The 18286-nt window shown below is 33.5% G+C and overlaps 1 protein-coding gene across 4 annotated transcripts in view; it reads right to left on the bottom strand.

Annotated features, from left to right (window-relative positions):
* The window catches only part of LOC114337531 (facilitated trehalose transporter Tret1), a 74960-nt gene extending 68513 nt beyond the window's left edge, over nt 1–6447 (bottom strand). Inside the window, exon 1 of one of the 4 annotated variants that reach the window (XM_050643291.1) lies at nt 6275–6447. The gene's annotated coding sequence lies outside the window, so the exon portion shown is untranslated. Of the gene's footprint in view, nt 1–6121 lie in introns of all 4 variants that reach the window. The other 3 variants (XM_050643289.1, XM_050643290.1, XM_050643292.1) reach the window with 3 other exon arrangements.
* Nucleotides 6448–18286: the final 11839 nt, after the last annotated feature.

Here is an 18286-nt window from a genome sequence, read left to right as displayed (position 1 = left end):
GAGACTGCTATTGAAATACTTGGGAAAACGTCAGGAAAAAAGTTTGAGGATAAAGAGACTTGGTGGCGGTCAAACGAAGTACATACAAGGAAAAATAAAAGAGAAGAGAAAATTATATAAAAAGTGGCAAGAAACCAGATCCGACAAAGATCTTCAAAACTATATGGTGGCGAAAAAGGAAGCGAAAGTAGCAGTAGCAAAAGCCAAAGCAGAAGCGTATTCAAACCTATACGATCAACTTCATACCAGGGAAGGCGAAACGAAGATATATAAAATAGCCAAACAGAGAGCAAAGAAAGCAAAAGATTTTAATCAGATTAGATGTATCCGAGATGAAAATAATAAAATACTAGTTTACGAAAGGGATGTCAAAAAGAGATGGAGAAAGTACTTTGACAGCTTATTAAATGAAGAATTTGACAGACATCCTGTAGAGTCAACGGAGACAGTAGCAGCAATGGTCACCAAAATAGCAAACGCGGAAGTGGCTCAAGCGCTTTAAAAAATAAAGAAAGGAAAAGCGGTAGGATCAGATGATATTCCCGGGGAAGTATGGAGAGCATTGGGAGAGACAGGAACAAGGTAGCTAGCAGGCCTATTTAATAGAATTATGGAAGTTGGACAAATGCCAGACGAATGGAGAAGCAGTATACTGGTACCTTTTTACAAAAACAAGGGAGATATACAACAATGTACAAACTACAGGACTATAAAACTGCTTAGCCACACCATGAAAATATGGGAAAGAGTAATTGATAGACGGATACGTGAAGGGACCGAAATATCCGAGAATCAATTTGGCTTTATGCAGGGCAGATCAACAACAGATGCAATTTTCATTATAAGGCAGTTGATGGAAAAATACAGGAGTAAAGAAACAAACGCTCATATGGTATTCATTGATCTTGAGAAAGCATATGATAGAGTTCCTCGAGAAGTTCTGTGGTGGGCACTCAATAAGAAAGGAGTCCCTGGTGAATATGTAAAGATTGTGAGGGATATGTATGAGGGAGTAACGACTAGTGTTCGGACAGGTGTGGGAGAGACTGATAAATTTCATGTGAAAGTAGGATTGCACCAAGACTCTGTGCTTAGTCCGTATTTATTCTCATTAGTTTTGGACCAGATAACAGCGAAACTACAGGGTAATATTCCATGGTGCTTAATGTAAGCTGATGATGTCGTGTTAGTAGGAAATAGTGAAAGATACTTAGAACAAAAACTGGAACACTGGAGGCAAGCTCTGGAGGAAAAAGGTTTAAAACTTAGTAGGACAAAAACAGAGTATTTGGAATGTTCATTTAAAGATGGAGTTACTACAAATAAAATGGTATCTTTGGATGGTGAACTGATTGTAAAAAGCAATAGTTTTAAGTACCTGGGATCGGTATTACAGAGTAATGGAGAAATAGAGGGAGATGCATGCAGTAGAATTAGGGCTGGATGGATGAAGTAGAAATAAGCGAGTGGTGTGTTGTGTGACAGAAAAATTCCAATGAAGCTGAAGGGAAAATTCTACAAAACAGCCATAAGACCGGCTATGATGTACGGAACTGAATGTTGGGCAGTGAAAAAGAAAGAGGAACAACGAATGCATGTGGCGGAAATGAGAATGCTTAGATGGATGAGTGGAGTGACAAAGAAGGATAAAATTATAAATGAGTATATTAGGGGAAGTTTAGGTGTGGCACCAATTGATTCAAAAGAATAGCTGAAGTGCAGATTCCTGGAAGGAGTAGGAGAGGAAGACCAAAGAAGACCTGGGGGAGACGATAAGGCAGAACATCTTGGTAAAAGGGATTAACATTGATATGACCCAAGATAGAATTGTGTGGAGAAATGCAATTAGGGAAGCCGACCCCGCATAGGGATAAGGCAAAGAGAATGATGATGATAGGGGAAAATCAAGCAGGATTTAGGAAAGGCAGAGGAACAACCGATCAGATATTCATAATGGAAGAGGTACTGACCAGCTGCTATGAATACGAAATCCCGGCAATAGTATCATTCATATATTTTTTTGAAATCCCTACGAAGCTAAGAAAATAGTGACGATGACATTGAAGCATACAACCTGCAACGTAAGAGTAAAAGATGGAACCTCAGAAGATTTTGCAGTCATATCAGGACTTAGGCAAGAAGACCCGCTATCAACGCTAATATTTAACATGATACTAGAAAAAATCATTAGAAATAGCAACTTAAATTGAAATGGGCACATTTTGTACAAGAGTCATTAATTATGGGATATGCAAATGATGTGGCAATTGTAGTGACGAGGGAAGAGATACTGAAGGAGATAATAGAAACATTAGAAAATGAAGCGTATAAGCTGGGTCTACAAATAAACCAAAAGAAAAGCAAAGCTTTGAAATTATGAAGAGAAAGGAGAGATGGGACAAAGTTCAATGTAAGCACACAATTAGGAGAGTTTAAGTTTAAGGAAATAGAAGAATTTGTATATGTATCTAGGAGCAAGGATGAAAAACAAGTGTGAAGAAATGAAAGAAACTGATAGCAGATTAAGTAAAGCCAATCGATCTGCGGGAGTCATGAATTATTTACTAAGATCAAAACAACTGTCCATGGAATACGAAATTCAGGATTTATAAGACTATAATAAGACCAGCAGCGACATTGCGACATACGGATGTGAGACATGTATACTCAACCAAACAATAAAAGAAACAGTAAGAAGATGGGAAAGGAAAATACTCAGAAGAATATTAGGAGGAAAGAGGAAGGGTATATAAGAAGGGCAAATGTGGAAGTTTGTAATATTTACAAAGAACCACAATATGAACCACATAATATCACAAAAAAAATAGTTAATGACATGGGAGAATATCAAAGTGGATTCAGAATAGGACGCAGCACAGTGAATCAAATTTTCCTGCTGTGTGAAATACAAGCGGAATGCTACGAATATGGGAAATCTACAGTGGCCCTATTCATCGACTATAAATAAACTTTTGACAGAGTAAAACGGAAAAAAATATACAAGCACTAATAATAGGACAATACATTTTTTTCGGGAAAAAATTACTTGTTCATATATACTTTTTAAAACAATGTTTAAAATACTCCACATACAAAGACAGGAATACACACATACATGAGTTACATTGTAGACAGTATTTCAAAGTTAGGTACTTAACATAATAGGCGTGGATCCCACGTACCAAAAAAAGTTTATTAATAGCAAGCTGAAAATTTGTTAATAGCTTAATGGTGTCTAGTCGGACAAACTTTGATGTATGGGAACACTGGAACAGGGGAAGTTAATTTTGGAACGTGATTTTAATTGTTGAACGTGTCATCCTGACAAGTTTATGATTGTGAAAACAAGCAGGTTGTTTTTAAGTTTATTCAATAGCAAACTTTATAAAATATATGAAAAAATGTTTGTCCGACAAATTTAGGCATTTTAATACGTCCGACACGTAGAACATGTCAAACGACAAGAATTATGTTGGGGGGTAAATATATAGCAGTCTGATTTTTGCATGAGAGTTTAAGAAAGGGTAACAAATGAATTGGATGTTCTGCTGGACAAAATACATGGGACGATTTCGTAGTCTGACGTTCGAACCCTGTAACCTGTTTCACAATTAAAACTTCCCCTGTTCCAGTGTTCCCGTACATCAAAGTTTGTCCGACTAGACACCGTTAAGCGATTAACAAATTTTCAGCTTGCTATTAATAAACTTTTGTTTGGTACGCAGGATCCAGGCCTACAATATTTGTATTAAGTTACTGGACTGCGCAATTTTTAAGAGTACCCATCAGTTTGCAAATTTTAACCTAATTTGGTGATAATGAAACTTTTTTTAAAATACTAAAGTAATAATTAATACCTTGAATACGTTATCCTTATCACTGAACCCTTCACGTTCACGTTCACCAATTTATATATAGAAACATTTCAAAAACAAAATATTTCGGCATTATTTAAGCAATCATAAATGTAAGAAGTACTGGCCTAATGGGAAACTAACATTTTCACAACGAGATATATCTTCCGGTCATTCTTCTGTTTTAATAGAAGTAAGTTAAAAAATCCTTCACAGAACACCATCTCCATCTCCTACAGTAACCAACAAATCAACAAACTGGAAACAATTCAGAGAAATCACAAAGCGAATTCAGAAAAGGCAAAAGCATCCATGATCATATATTTATCATCAAACAAATAATAGAAAAATATCAGCTACAGGAAAAAAGATGTATCTGGCGTATATACATCTTGAAAAGGCTTTTGACACGGCACCAAGGCAAAAATTATGGAAAATAGTAGAGCAGAGAGTTACTAATAACAAATGATAAGACGAACGTCAAAACCATTTACTACGAACGTGGGTCTGATACCAGAAGCAGGATTATGTCCAGCGCTCTTTGTAGTATACATGGATGAGATAATTAAAGAATGTAACTTATAACTGAAAAAATGCATGTGGGTTATAGAAATTTAAAAAGAGTAGACATTTCAGAAGGAGCATTCGCCGACGACGTCGTCATACTGGCCGAAAATTAGAAACAGCTACAAGTAAATATAGAACAAGCACGAGTTTTCCAATACTTAGGAGTAGTATTAGAAGACAATGGAAAACAGGAAGCAAAATTAATAGTAGAATTCAAAAAATGATGAACCTATAGGTACTTTGCAATGAATAATAATGTCATACATAAGAATAAATAACAAGAAAAACAAAAATTATAATGTGTTCAAGCCAATATAGGTATAGGCTTTTGGTTGCAAGTCGTGGATTCTAACAGAACGACAAAAGAGTAAAATACAGAAGGTATTTAAAAGAAGGCAACTCAGTTGGTAGGGCGAATGGAGAGAATTGAGAATTCAAAACCGGAGAAAAAAATTTGGCAGGCAAAAACGCAAAGAAGAAAGAAGAAAGGTGGGATAGGATAAAATGACGTTGGCAAAAACAAAAAGTGAAGTAGTGTGGAAAGACGTCTCAGAGGACTTAGAAATCAAACAAGGACTCAGGCAAGGTGACCCGATGTCAACCACGTTGTTCAATCTAGTTCTTGAAGTAATAATGAGGAATTGCATCATAAAAATGGAAGAAAACATATTAAAAAATGAACATCAATGTATAGCTTTCGCGGATGATCTAACAATATTACCAAAATCAAAGAAAGAATTGAAAAGAATTGTGAAAAAGATAGAAACAGAAGCAAATAGGTTTGGCCTAAAGATAAATGAAAAGAAAACGAAATACATGATAATGGGTAATGGGGGATACACAGCAAGACAATTAAGAGTTTATAAAAATACAAGCGGAGAAAGATTATATATACAGTTTTGACAGAGTGGAAGAGTTTACCTACGTTGGTGTGAAAGTAAAGGCAAATGGACATGAAGATAAATAAATAGAATCCAGAATTACAAAAGGCAACCAGAAATACGAAATGCTGAGATCCCTAATGAAATCTAAGTATGTTTCAAGAAAAACAAAAGAAAGAATTTACAAGACAGTGATTAGAGCTACTGTTGTATATGGAGCTGAATTATGGGTTTTGAGAAAGGCAGATGAAGAAGATGGGAGAGGAAAATTCTCCGATCAATTTACGGAGGCATAAATACACAAATGGGATGGAAAAGGACAAACAAAGAGTTATAAGAGCTGCATACGTTACCAAAAATTACCGCAATAATAAAAGCGCATAGAATAAGATGGCTGGGACATATGCAAAGATTGGAAAATCATAGAATGACTAGGATGATATTGAGCAAGAAACCAGTCGGGAAAAAAAAAGGAAACGAAGACATCGTAAAACGTGGTTTGACAAAGTCCAAGCAGATTTACGTGAATTAAAAATAAATAACTGGAGAAACAAGGTATTAGACACAAGAGAATGGAGAGGAGCGATAAGAAAAGCGCAAGAGAAATTGTAACACAAGAATGTGCCATTATATGTGAATTATTAATATATGTATAATGTTTTTTTTGTATTTTTAATAGACAAATATTGTATATTGTATGTATAGTAAAAAAATATAATTGTGTATTTCATGCCTAGGGTCTATATGGCCTGTTAAGCAAAATAAATTAAAAAAATATATTGAGATGTTAAATAAAAATAAATATTAAAGTAATAATACCTTAAATACCTTATTCTTATCACTGAACTGTGGTTAAAACCCTCACGTTCAACAGTTTACATAAAGAAACATTTTTTCAAAACCTGCCAATAATAAATACAAGAAGTACTGGCCTAATGCGAAACTAACCGGAGTTCGAATCCGCGTACTTACACGGCACACACTCAACAGGTAAAAGAGATAAGTCGATTGCAGCACTGCAGCATAGCAGCAGGAATGCGATTCTGTAAATGTTAGTGAACTGCCCTCAAGCAGCTCCAGTCACAACTTTTGACGAGCCTCCACTTTGGATTCTGTTATGGTGCGTGACGTCTACATGGTCAACTGCTCGTACGCATTCTCGCTCAAATTTCTTTGACGAATGCGAAAAGGCAAAACCGCGGAGAAATTGCCCACAAATTGTCGGCAGATAAAGAAAGCGATACGCAAATTATAAATTGGGTCTTGGAAGTCGAGACTGGAGTTTCTGCTGCGGAATTTTTCAGATTTTAACACGTTGGTTGTCGTCACTCCTTCCTGCTGCTGGGATTCCGTGCAGGAATACACGGAAGCAATAATTTACAAAGAAAACGAGAAGTGCATCATTGCAGCGGTCATGTAAATTGCATATTTATAGAAATTGACAACTTAAAATAACTAGTAGATAAAAGTGTGTATACTCGATCAATATTTTTGAGAAATTATTCATTTTAGGACCAATCACTTACCTTCTTCTTCTTCTAGCCATTCACGTCCACATCTGAACGTAAGCCTCTTCAAGTCTTCCTTTCCATTGTTTTTTGTTGTACGCTACTTGTAGCCAATTTTTCCCGGCAGTTCGTTTCAGATCATCTGTCCATCTCATAGGAGGTCTGCCTCTAGGTCTTTTGTGTTTGTATGGTCTCCAGGTTAGAACTGTTATGTGCCATTTGTTAAGATCGCTCCTAGCTACATGTCCAGCGTATTCCCATTTCAATTTTAGTGATTTTTGTACCACATCGGTGACTTTGGTTTTCTGTCTCATCCATGTGTTTGTTTTCCTGTCCTTAAGTGATATGCCAAGCATTGTTCTTTCCATCGCGTGTTGAGTGACTCTGAGCATGTTCAATTCTTTTTTGTGATTGTCCATGTTTGTGCCCCATATGTTAATATCGGAATAATGCATGCATCAAAAACTTTAAATCTAAGATGTAGTTGAATTTGCTGATTTCTGAGTATATAGTTCAGTTTGCCGAATGCTGCCCATGCTAACTTTCTTCTTCTTTTTATTTCTTCCTTTTGAATTTCCCTATTTAGTATTATTTTTGTCCTAAGTATAAAATATTCTTCAACTTTTTCTATAACTTTGTTGTTTATTATTGTCATCGTTTCTTCGGAGTGCATGACTTTTGTTTTGTTTAAATTCATTTTCAGTCCTATTTTAGAAGATTCTGTGTGTAGTTCTGAAAGCGTGGTTTGCAGTTCTTGTAGGTCAGTAGCTATCAGTATTATGTCATCTGCAAATCGTAGATTACTGAGGTAGCGGCCATTGATGTTTATATTCCCTTATATTTCCAATTTAGATTTTTAAAAACGTCCTCCAAAACTAAGGTGAACAGTTTGGGTGATAGAGTGTCTTCCTGTTTGACTCCCCTGTTTAATGATACAGGGTTCGTGTATTCATTTTCATTTAGGTAGTATGTAGCTGTAGCTTGGTTCATAGTTTCTTTTAATAAGTTAATATATCTGCTGTCTATTCTACATTTTGCATTGCGTTTATTACGGCCGTGTGTTCTATAGTGTCGAAAGCTTTTTCGTAGTCTGCAAATGCTATAAAAACTGGAAACTTGTATTCGTTACATTTTTCTATTAATATTTTTGTGGTTAACAGGTGATCGGTTGAATAGCCTTTTCTAAAACCTGCCTGTTCATATGGTTGGTATTCATCTAATTTTCTTGTTAGTCAGGTAGTTATGACCTTGGTGAGTATTTTGAATAGGTGTGACAATAGACTGATGGGCCTGTAGTTTTCTAACCTAATCACTTACCTACTTAAGCAAAATTATTTTCATATATGTACACATATTTATCGCTTTTCTTTACAATATAAAATACATACCTATTTATACGTATTCCCCCATTAAACATCTGTGGTATTCATATCCATTCGTCTTCTTCACCTTCCTCCTGAGCTTTTCCTTTTTCAAGTGTCGCTGTTCCTCATTCTCCTTCGCCACTCATTTCTATCCAGCATGTTTTTTCATCTAAACATTTTTCTCCCAAGTTCTCTTGCTACACAAATGTCATTTTAGATGGTGCTAAATTGATTTTCCTTGAAACAGATCTTATTACATAGCAAGCTGAAGCGAGTTTCTTACTTAAAGAACGATCGATGTGAAGGGACCATTTTTGAGGTTGCTGTCTTAAAAAAATACCAAGAAATTTTACAGAATCAATGGTACTGATCTGGCTGTTATTAGGATGCAAGGGTTGAAGAGCTCCTTTATAGGATAATGCTACTGTTTTACTCACATTAAAAGAGACTAAATTAGAGTCAAACCAGGTTTTTATCGTCAGTAGATCAGAAGTAATAGTTGCATGAAGAGTTGCAATAGTTGAGTTATTCCAAGTGATACTGGTATTATCAGCAAAATGAAAAATTTTTCCATCGATTTTTAAATTAGTTATGTCATTTATAAAGATAAGGAAAGTCGAGGGCCCAATACTGAACCTTGTGGTACTCCACATATAATGTTTTTGAGACTAGAGTCAGTATCATTTGCTCTAACCAGTTGTTTCCTATTATCCAAGTAGGATTGGAAGCAATTCAAAGAAATACCTCGAATTCCGTAGAAATTTAGTTTTTTTTTTTTTCAAAATGTGATTTACACAATCAAAAGCTTTGGCATAGTCACAGAAAACAGTGGCAGTATAAAGATTATTGTTTAGTGCTTGGTAAACCTCATGTAGTACTGAAAACATGGCATGAGTGGTACATTAATTAGTTAACAAGATGTGATAAGATGTTGTTATCACCGAGAAAGGACATACGTCGAGTGTTTATGAGTCTCTCAATAATTTTGGAGAGTATCGGTAATAAGGCAATAGGTCTATACTTGCAGGCATTGGATTCTTCACCACCCTTATGAAGAGGAATAATAATGGCTATCTGTAGGCACTCTGGAAATTTACCTTTTTCCAAGGAATCATTAATTAGTGAGACGAGGAGTTCCAACACATTTTCTGTGAGATTTGAGAAAATTTTTATAAATAGTCCATCAGTACTACAGGATGATTTGCTTTTGATACTATTGATTGTTTAGATCAGTTCAGAGCTATCGACTGGTCTTATACAGAATGAATCGAGACCTTTCTTGAATTAGGGAAATAGGAAATGGGATCTTGTTGCGGCAAAATAGTTTATGTTATGTTTTTACTCACATTAACGAAGTATTCGCTTAGACTTTCAAGGTTTGGAAGGGAAAATGATTGAGCTGTGTGAGTTTTATTTCGAAGATCGTTTATGATGGACCAAGTTTCTTTGGCAACAATTTAAGAGCTTCCCAGACGATTTTCATAGTAGGGTTTTTTACAGATATAGGCCAGGGTAATAAGACAAAAATATACCCTGTTCGTGACACTTCAGCAGCCAGGGTACTGAAGCGTTTTTTCGACAGGTAATACCTATAGGAACAAATTATAACTATTTCCTACGTAGGATCTGGCGGCCATTTTTATTTATAAACAATTAACTGTCAAAAAATGGCATTTTCCCTTTTTTTTCAAATCAACGGAAAACAGTGAAACTTATGATTTTTTTTAGTACAAATATCTTCAAGGTTATGGAAAAAGCTTTAAAATGACGTATTACAAAGTTTGATATACACACTTATTGTTAATATAACTGCGAAAAGGGTCGGAATTGCAAAAAAAAATATTTTCTCAATAACTGTTGTAAAAATTAGTGTACATCTTTGAAATTTTTGTGAAATGAGGGTTCTTTGGTGCTTAATATGTGATAAAAATTTCAAAGCGATTCATTCAATTGTTTAAATTTTATTCAAATTGTTTATCCCACAGAGCATTTTTTGCAATATCATTCCATTCCACAGGTGCCTTAGAACCATTCCACAGGTGCCAAATGAAAGAGCATAAGCTACATTTTCAACATGGTTTAAAAAAGTGAATAAAAAATGCATTTATTAGTAATAAATAATTATGCAAAAGTATCGTCAATTTTTCTTTATAAACTTTTTGAATAACTTTTTCCAAAAAAATTAACTTTTTTACCCTGTTTTAAGTGCACATCTACCAAGTAATGTTATCTATATCATTATTGATAAAAATTATAATAAATATGTAAGTATAATTTCATATATAACAAAATAAAAAGTTTAGAAGGAAAGATTTACGATACTTTTGCATAATTATTTATTACTAATAAATGCATTTTTTATTCACTTTTTTTAAACCAAGTTAAAAATATATCTCCTGCTCTTTCATTTGACGCCTGTGGAATGGTTCTAAAGTCATTTTCTTCTGACTTATGTTATTGCAAAAAAATGCTCTCTGGGATAAACAATTTGAATAAAATTTAAACAGTTGAATGAATCGCTTTGAAATTTTTATCACATATTAAGCATCAAAGAACCCTTATTTGACAAAAATTTCAAAGCTGTACACTAATTTTAACAACAGTTAATGCGAAAATATTTTTTTTTGCAATTCCGACCTTTTTTCGCCATTATATTAACAATAAATGAGTATATCGATGGCTTAGTGTGAAAACCTCGTATCTCATTTTTTTTAAATGACATTTTGGTGGTTTTGGTTTGAAAACCTTGTGTCTCACGATTTATAACTGTTAGAAAAATCCAAATACACTAGACTATTTTCTACAGCCGAAAAAAGAAACCACGTATATCAATTGCTCTCTTGATTTAGTGTGAATACCACGTATATTTATAACTAAGACTTTGGTACTTAATTTTGAGTATTTGTTTGAGAAAGTCGACTTGGAGAAATGTTTTTTGTGAACAGTAAAAGGTAGTCCTGCGTACAGAAACATTTTATGAACCTTAAATCAAAAGATTTGTACTGTATCAACCTAGTATTTGGAGGTGTGCAATAAGCTATGAAAAATGAAAACCTCGTAAATAATAATAAACACAACCTCATTTAAGATGAAAAACACGTATATCAAGATATACGAGGTTATCATAGTAACTTGGGCAAAGGCTCTATATACTGCAAGGATATTTACGTGTTTTTCATAGTTAATATTTGTATTTCCAATTTAATAGCAACATTTAACACTTTTAGCTCTAGGCCAATATCTGATATTTGTCTCAATGTGCTCGAATTAAAAATATGTAGCGGTAATTTTTGTTTTTAGGTTATATTATGCAGAAAATCAGTTTTTTGCCTCTCCTGTAAAATTGTAATTTAATGAGATACGAGGTTTTCACACTAAGCCATCGATATCAAACTTTGTTATACGTCATTTTAAAGCTTTTTCCATAATCTCGAAGATATTTGTACTAAAAAAACCATAAGTTTCTCTGTTTTCCATTGATTTGAAAAAAAAGTGAAAAATGGCATTTTTTGACACTTAATTGTTTATAAATTAAAATGGCTGCCAAATCCTACGCAGGAAATAGTTACAATTTGCTCTTATAGATATTACCTGTCGAAAAAACGCTTCAGTACCCTGGCTGTTCAAGTGTGATGAAAAAAACCTTATTACTCTGGACTAATAGACTGGGGTAATAAACGGGATTTACAAATTGTTTATACGAGACAAGATCGAGAGCAGTGAAGACAACTGAGGCAACTGAGAAGCCAGACAGTAGAAGCTACAGGCTGTATGATAACCTGTATCTGAATATCTTCGTGAAATAAATATTCAAATAGGACAATGAAATTAAGTGTAAGCACTCAGTAAGTTTTGTGGGTGATAGATTTGGAACGAAAAAGGCGTCCTTTTAGATTTTTATAATTCTTAAAGTATTTATTATTGTAGTCTACTTTGTTTTTGCTAGGCGTATGCCTAGATTCATATTTATATCTTATACATGATTTGGACGAGTGGTTTCACACCTTTTGCATTCAGAGGAAAGATTTTAATTTAATTATTTCATTCAAAGACAATTTTCTTAGGAAATATTCTTAAAGATATTGAAAACTATTCCACTATCTTATCATCTATATATAAAAACTGAATTACTTAGGCGACAGAGTCAACAATTAATTTAGTGACTAATAACAGTTTAATTTGATTACTTACTATATATATTAAAAAAATAATAGAAATGTTTTGTAATCATTGAAAAAAGTCAGATTACAAAATTATTTGAGTAGGTAGATGGATTTTTTTTTTTCATATTTTATAATAACAAAGTAGCTATCAATACGGGGAATAGAATATGCGACATATAGACGACAAGGGGGGTACTACAAGGCTGCTCCACATATCCTACTCTGTTCAAGATATTCATGGAAAAAACCCTGAAACCATGCAAAAAGAAGTGCGAAGAAACGGGTATATCATTACGGAACGAATATCTATATACCCTCAGTTTTGGTGACGACCAAATAATGATCGCACAAGACGAAGATGACCTCAGTTTTATGATGAGAAAACTGGAACAGAAATAAAGGAACTGGAACAAAGAATGGGATGGAAATAAACCTAAAGAAAACTGAAAACCTAACAACGGAGAATACAGAAATAAAACAGCTGGAAATAGACAAAGGTAAAAAATCAAAGGAACAGACAAGTACAAGTACTTAAGGGTCATAATATCAAACAAAGGAACAACGGAAGAAGATATAAAAAATAGACTAGGACAAACAAGAGACTTCATACAAAAATTACGGTACTGTGGGATAAGAACATCAGCATAAAAACAAAAAGAACAATATATAACTCTATGACAAGAAGTATTCTCACTTATGGGTGTGAAAATTGGACAATAAATAAGAAAACCAAAAACAAAATAAGAGCAACAGAGATGGAATTCCTAAGGACAAGCTGCAGAGTAACAAGAAGAGATAGAATAAATAAGATAGAGATTAATAGAAGACTGGGAGTGAACTCAAATATAATAGACTACATCGAACAGAAGAGATGAACCTGGTACGGACATATCAGAAGACATATATATCAGAGGACATACCGAAGTTGTTGGATAAATAGAATAACAGAGTGGAGCCCGATAGGAAGCAGGAAGAGAGACAAACCTCGAAGATGCTTCAGAGATGAAGTGGACGAAGCAATGAAGAGAAGAAATCTACAGGAAAGAGACTGGCAGAACAGAAAGAGCTGGAGAGAACGCTGAGTGAAGGAATACAGTGAAAACTGTGAAAATACTTCTTAGTATGTGCATACATTAAAAACTACATTCAACTAAGAGAGGCTTAGTTGAATAGTGAACCACCTCAACTTCCTGAACTGATGCCTAGGGTTTTTCTCAAATCCTTTCAATCGTTACGTAGCGTTTTTGACACATCGAGACTTATTTTATGCAATTCGAGACAAATCAAATAGCAGCTAGGAGTATATTAGTTAAATATTCACTTATTTTCTCATTTAAGATGAAAGAAGGATTTAAAATCTTTAAATTATTTGATCTATTCTAATTTTAACTCGGAATTGTTCTTGTTTATATCCAAATTTTACGTAACACATGTTTGTTTTACATAAAATAAAAATAAGCATCTTATTTATTAAGACATAACTTTTTGGACGAAAATAAGTTAATAAATAAGCACTAAATATGGACAAAACTCTAAAAATAATACCAGACTAAATCAATATTGACAGAAACAATACACTTATTAAAAAAAAATAAAGGAAAAACATTGTTGTTTTTAATAATAGATCAAAAATTACCTGACATGAATCAATACACTCAAAAGTTGATTTCAGATATTTCTTAAATAAATAATTTATGTAATATATCCTAAATTTACCAAAATTTTCTAAATTATTTTTTAGGAAAATTTTTAAAATTTTTAAATGTTTTCCTACACTTTGGCTAATACTGTATTCTTTTAGGAATCTTATGGACAGTATGCCCTGACAAAAAGTCAACAGTGGCCTCCTCTGTTACCAGATTTGTTTCTCCTGGAATTTTTAAGTGGAACGCCTAAAAACTAAAATTTATAGAACACCACCTGTATCTTTTGAATATTTTCGTCAACGAATGCCTACGAATCACTCTGCAAATGCAAGAACGTTTCGAACCCTAGGCGTACTGTCCAAGGCACCTCTAGAATTTCTCTAAGGTACTCACTCTGAGGGGGAAGGTCAGAAAACCAATTCATGTTTAAAACAAACATTTTTAACAAGAAATAATGCGATAAAACGATTACCGTAAACTGTAAAATAATTTTCTTTTATTAATTACAAGATAGTCAATTAGTTAACAATGTTTACCACTTCATATAAATGATCGATCTTATATGCCATATGTTATTATTATTGGTGAAATTTTAAGTGATTATTTTCCATATTACTTTATATTCTCACGTATTTTCACATTTTATTTCTTATTTTTTTTTATTTTCTGTTACTTTCTAATAAATATTTCTTATAATTAAGTAGAAATTTTAAAAAGCGCCAATCATTATTCGGTAATAACTATGACCATTTTAAAAGATGGCTATAAATGTACCATATCGTATACAAATCATCCGTTTTGCACTAGTTTCGCACTTCTGTTAATTTATACAGGGTGTAACAAAAACACAGGTCATAAATTAAATCACATATTCTGGGACCAAAAATAGTTCGATTAAACCCAATTTACCTTAGTACAAATTTAATATACACACAAAAAAAGTTACAGCCATTTGAAGTTACAAAATGAAAATCAATTTTTTCCGATATTTGGAAAACTATTAGAGATTTTTTAATGAAAATAGACATGTAGAATTCTTATGGCAGGAACATCTTAAAAAGAAATTATAGTGAAATTTGTCCACCCCATAAAAATTTTATGGGGGTTTTGTTCCCTTAAACCCCCCTCCCAAAACTTTTATGTACGTTCCAATTAAGTTATTATTGTGATACCATTAGTTAAACACAATGTTTTTAAAACTTTTTTGTCTCTTAGTATTTTTTCGGTTAACCAGTTTTAATCGTGATGGCGGCTTCTTTTTTAATATGTATACATAAAAATTTCATGGGGGTTTTGTGCTTTTAAACCCCCCAAATGTTTGTGTACGTTCCAATTAAACTATTATTGCGGTACCATTAGTTAAACACAGTGTTTTTAAAACTTTTTTGCCTCTTAGTATTTTTCCGATAAGGCACCCTTTATCGAGATGTGGCTTCTTTTTTAATATGGTTCAAAATATAGGTATCTCAAACTGTAATTTATGTTTAAATTTTCATATTATTACCAGGTCTCTATAGCCGTACTTAACAGTATACAAATATGTGGTGAATTTGACAAATATTCAAAATATCTCGATAAAAACTAGCTTTTCGAAAAAGTACTAAGAGGCAAAAAAGTTTTAAAAACAATGTGTTTAACTAATGGTGCCGCAATGATAATTTAATTGGAACGTACACAAAAGTTTGGGGGGTTTAAGGGAACAAAACTCTCATCATAAAATTTTATGGGGTGCACAAATTTCACTATAATTTCTTTTTAAGATGTTCATGCCATAAGAATGCCACATGTCCATTTTCATTAACAACTCTCTAATAGTTTTCGATATATCGGAAAAAATCTATTTTCATTTTGTAACTTCAATAACTTCTTTTGTGTGCATATTTGTACTAAGGTAAGTTAGTTTCAATCGAACTATTTTTAGTACCAGAATATGTGATTTAATTTATGACCTGTATTTTTGTTACACCCTGTATATATAGTTGTAGATACTACCTATCAGTTTAAAATAATCTTTTTATATGTCCGGTCCTGTCATGTCGCATGTCGGTCTGAAATTAAAACAATTCTATTTTCCAGTCACTTAACATTTCGCCAACTGATTGTTGGCTTCATCAGAAGTGCATTGTAATTCGTTGAATAAAGAGATAAGCAACGTTAAGAATAAAATTACATGAATTTGTACTTATAAAGGTGGAATTGTTCACAAAAAATCAACGTCTGAGTAAAATTTAGCAGATAAAGTTCATACAAGACCCTTCTTTCAGCGCATCATAGTTTTTCGAATTCTCTTTATCCTGATTAATATACATAGAACTCACTTACTTTACTTACTTTCCGTATCCTAAACACCGACAACTTTAAATTCGGTATTTCCAATGGTTGGCCACATAGATGGCCCTGTCAGTTGCTGAAATTAAGTCTTCTTCTGTGCAGGTCGCTCTCTTCTCTGTGCATGATAGTAGATGCCGACTGGTCTGTCTGAACCGCGCCACAGTCACAGGTATCGTCCTCCTGGTATCCCCATTTTTTCAGGTTACTAGCACAACGTGAAACGCCGGTTCTTAGTCTGTTTAGTGCTTTCCAAGTCGGATACAGTAAATTGTGTCCAGCAGCCATTTCCTCTGTATGGGAGGAAAATATGTTGCAGTAGCTGACCCTTGTAATAGGTGTATTCGGCGCGTCTCTGGCGCTTCGGGGATGAATCTTGATGTTTTCAGAAAGCTTTTCCAAGATCTTAAGGCTGTATGACACTATGCATTTTCTTGTATCATTTCTAATATCGTTTCTGATATCGTTTCTTGTATACATTTTCTTGTATCATTTCTTGTACGTACATTTGTGCCCTGTATGACACTATGCAAGTTCTTGTATCGAAAATTGTATGAAATTCGGCACGTGATTGGTCGAAATTTTCTTTGTCACCCTGTGTCACGTCTACAGCTGATTTTAAGGATTTTATAAACTTTTAAAAACATAACATTTTAATGCCAGAATTTTTACGTTGACTGTTGATTATTTGTGTTTTTATTTTGTTTTGATATTTATGCTAAAATATTTGCATTAGAATTATCTTCAGTTTGATCCAAATTAGGAGCTATTGTATTTTGTAAAAAATGATACACCATGAAACCTAAATTTATAGTTTGAACTTTACTAGGAGCTAAATATATGGTTATTAGTAGAACAGTAGTCCATACCAAACGGTATATTATTAAGTATCAATATAAGATTTATAAATAATACCTACAAAAACACAAATAAATTCATCAATACATGATCCCATTTTCATTTCAGCCGCCATTATGAGTAGTAATTATGACATTTTAGATGTTTTACCAGCAGGTTTTACGTCTTTGCTCTTTGCGCAGAAATTGGCGCAGTTCTTGTACAAGAATCTGTGTCTGACTCAAATTCTTGTATCGTTTCTGATATCGTTTCTTGTATCTGTGTATGACACTATGCATTTTTTTGACATATCAGAAACGATATTAGAAATTATACAAGAAAATGTATAGTGTCATACAGCCTTTAGTCTACTTGGCTGAGTTTGGTGGTCATAGAACTCATAAAATTATGTATTCGTTGATGGATCGTTATTGCATACTTTCACAATAGGGCTTTTCATCGATTGTCATTTGTTTCGAGCTTCTGTCATGTGTCACATAATATTAATATATCTACGGCATACGTCTTTGGTTTGTATCATTGGTATATGTCAATAACGTATGACGTAGATATATTAATATTATGTGACACATGACAGAAGCTCGAAACAAATGACTGTGAATGAAAAGCCCTATAGGGCTTTTCATCGATTGTCATTTGTTTCAAGCCTCTGTCAAATGTTGGTATAATCTGTGTATAATATTAATATACACGGATTATACGCCATATGACAGAAGCTCGAAACAAATGCTGTGAATGAAAAGCCCTATGTCAAGGGGTTAAATTACAATTAATTGTTATTCTAGGTTAGTATATTTCGACATTTTATCGTTGACGCAAGGTTGACGCACTGAAAGAAGGGTTTGGTATGAACTATATGGGTTTAAACTAAATACCATGGAATTAAGTTATCACGTGATAAAATATTGATGAAAAGGCGAGGAAACAAGTGACAGTGACAAAAGCAAGTAGAATACCGAGAAGCCTTAACGACATAGTGCGGAGAAAAAACAAGTAAAAACAGAAACAAAAACATGCATATACAAATCAAGAAACAAGACCAGAAAGTGACGTGACAATTGACGTGAATAATAATCGTCTTCTTACGATGCCTACCCGTTTCAGATGTTAGCGATCA

This window comes from Diabrotica virgifera, chromosome 2 (assembly GCF_917563875.1).
Source record: "Diabrotica virgifera virgifera chromosome 2, PGI_DIABVI_V3a".
Taxonomy (NCBI): Eukaryota; Metazoa; Arthropoda; class Insecta; order Coleoptera; family Chrysomelidae; genus Diabrotica; species Diabrotica virgifera.
This window is presented reverse-complemented; position numbering and strand designations above follow the sequence as displayed.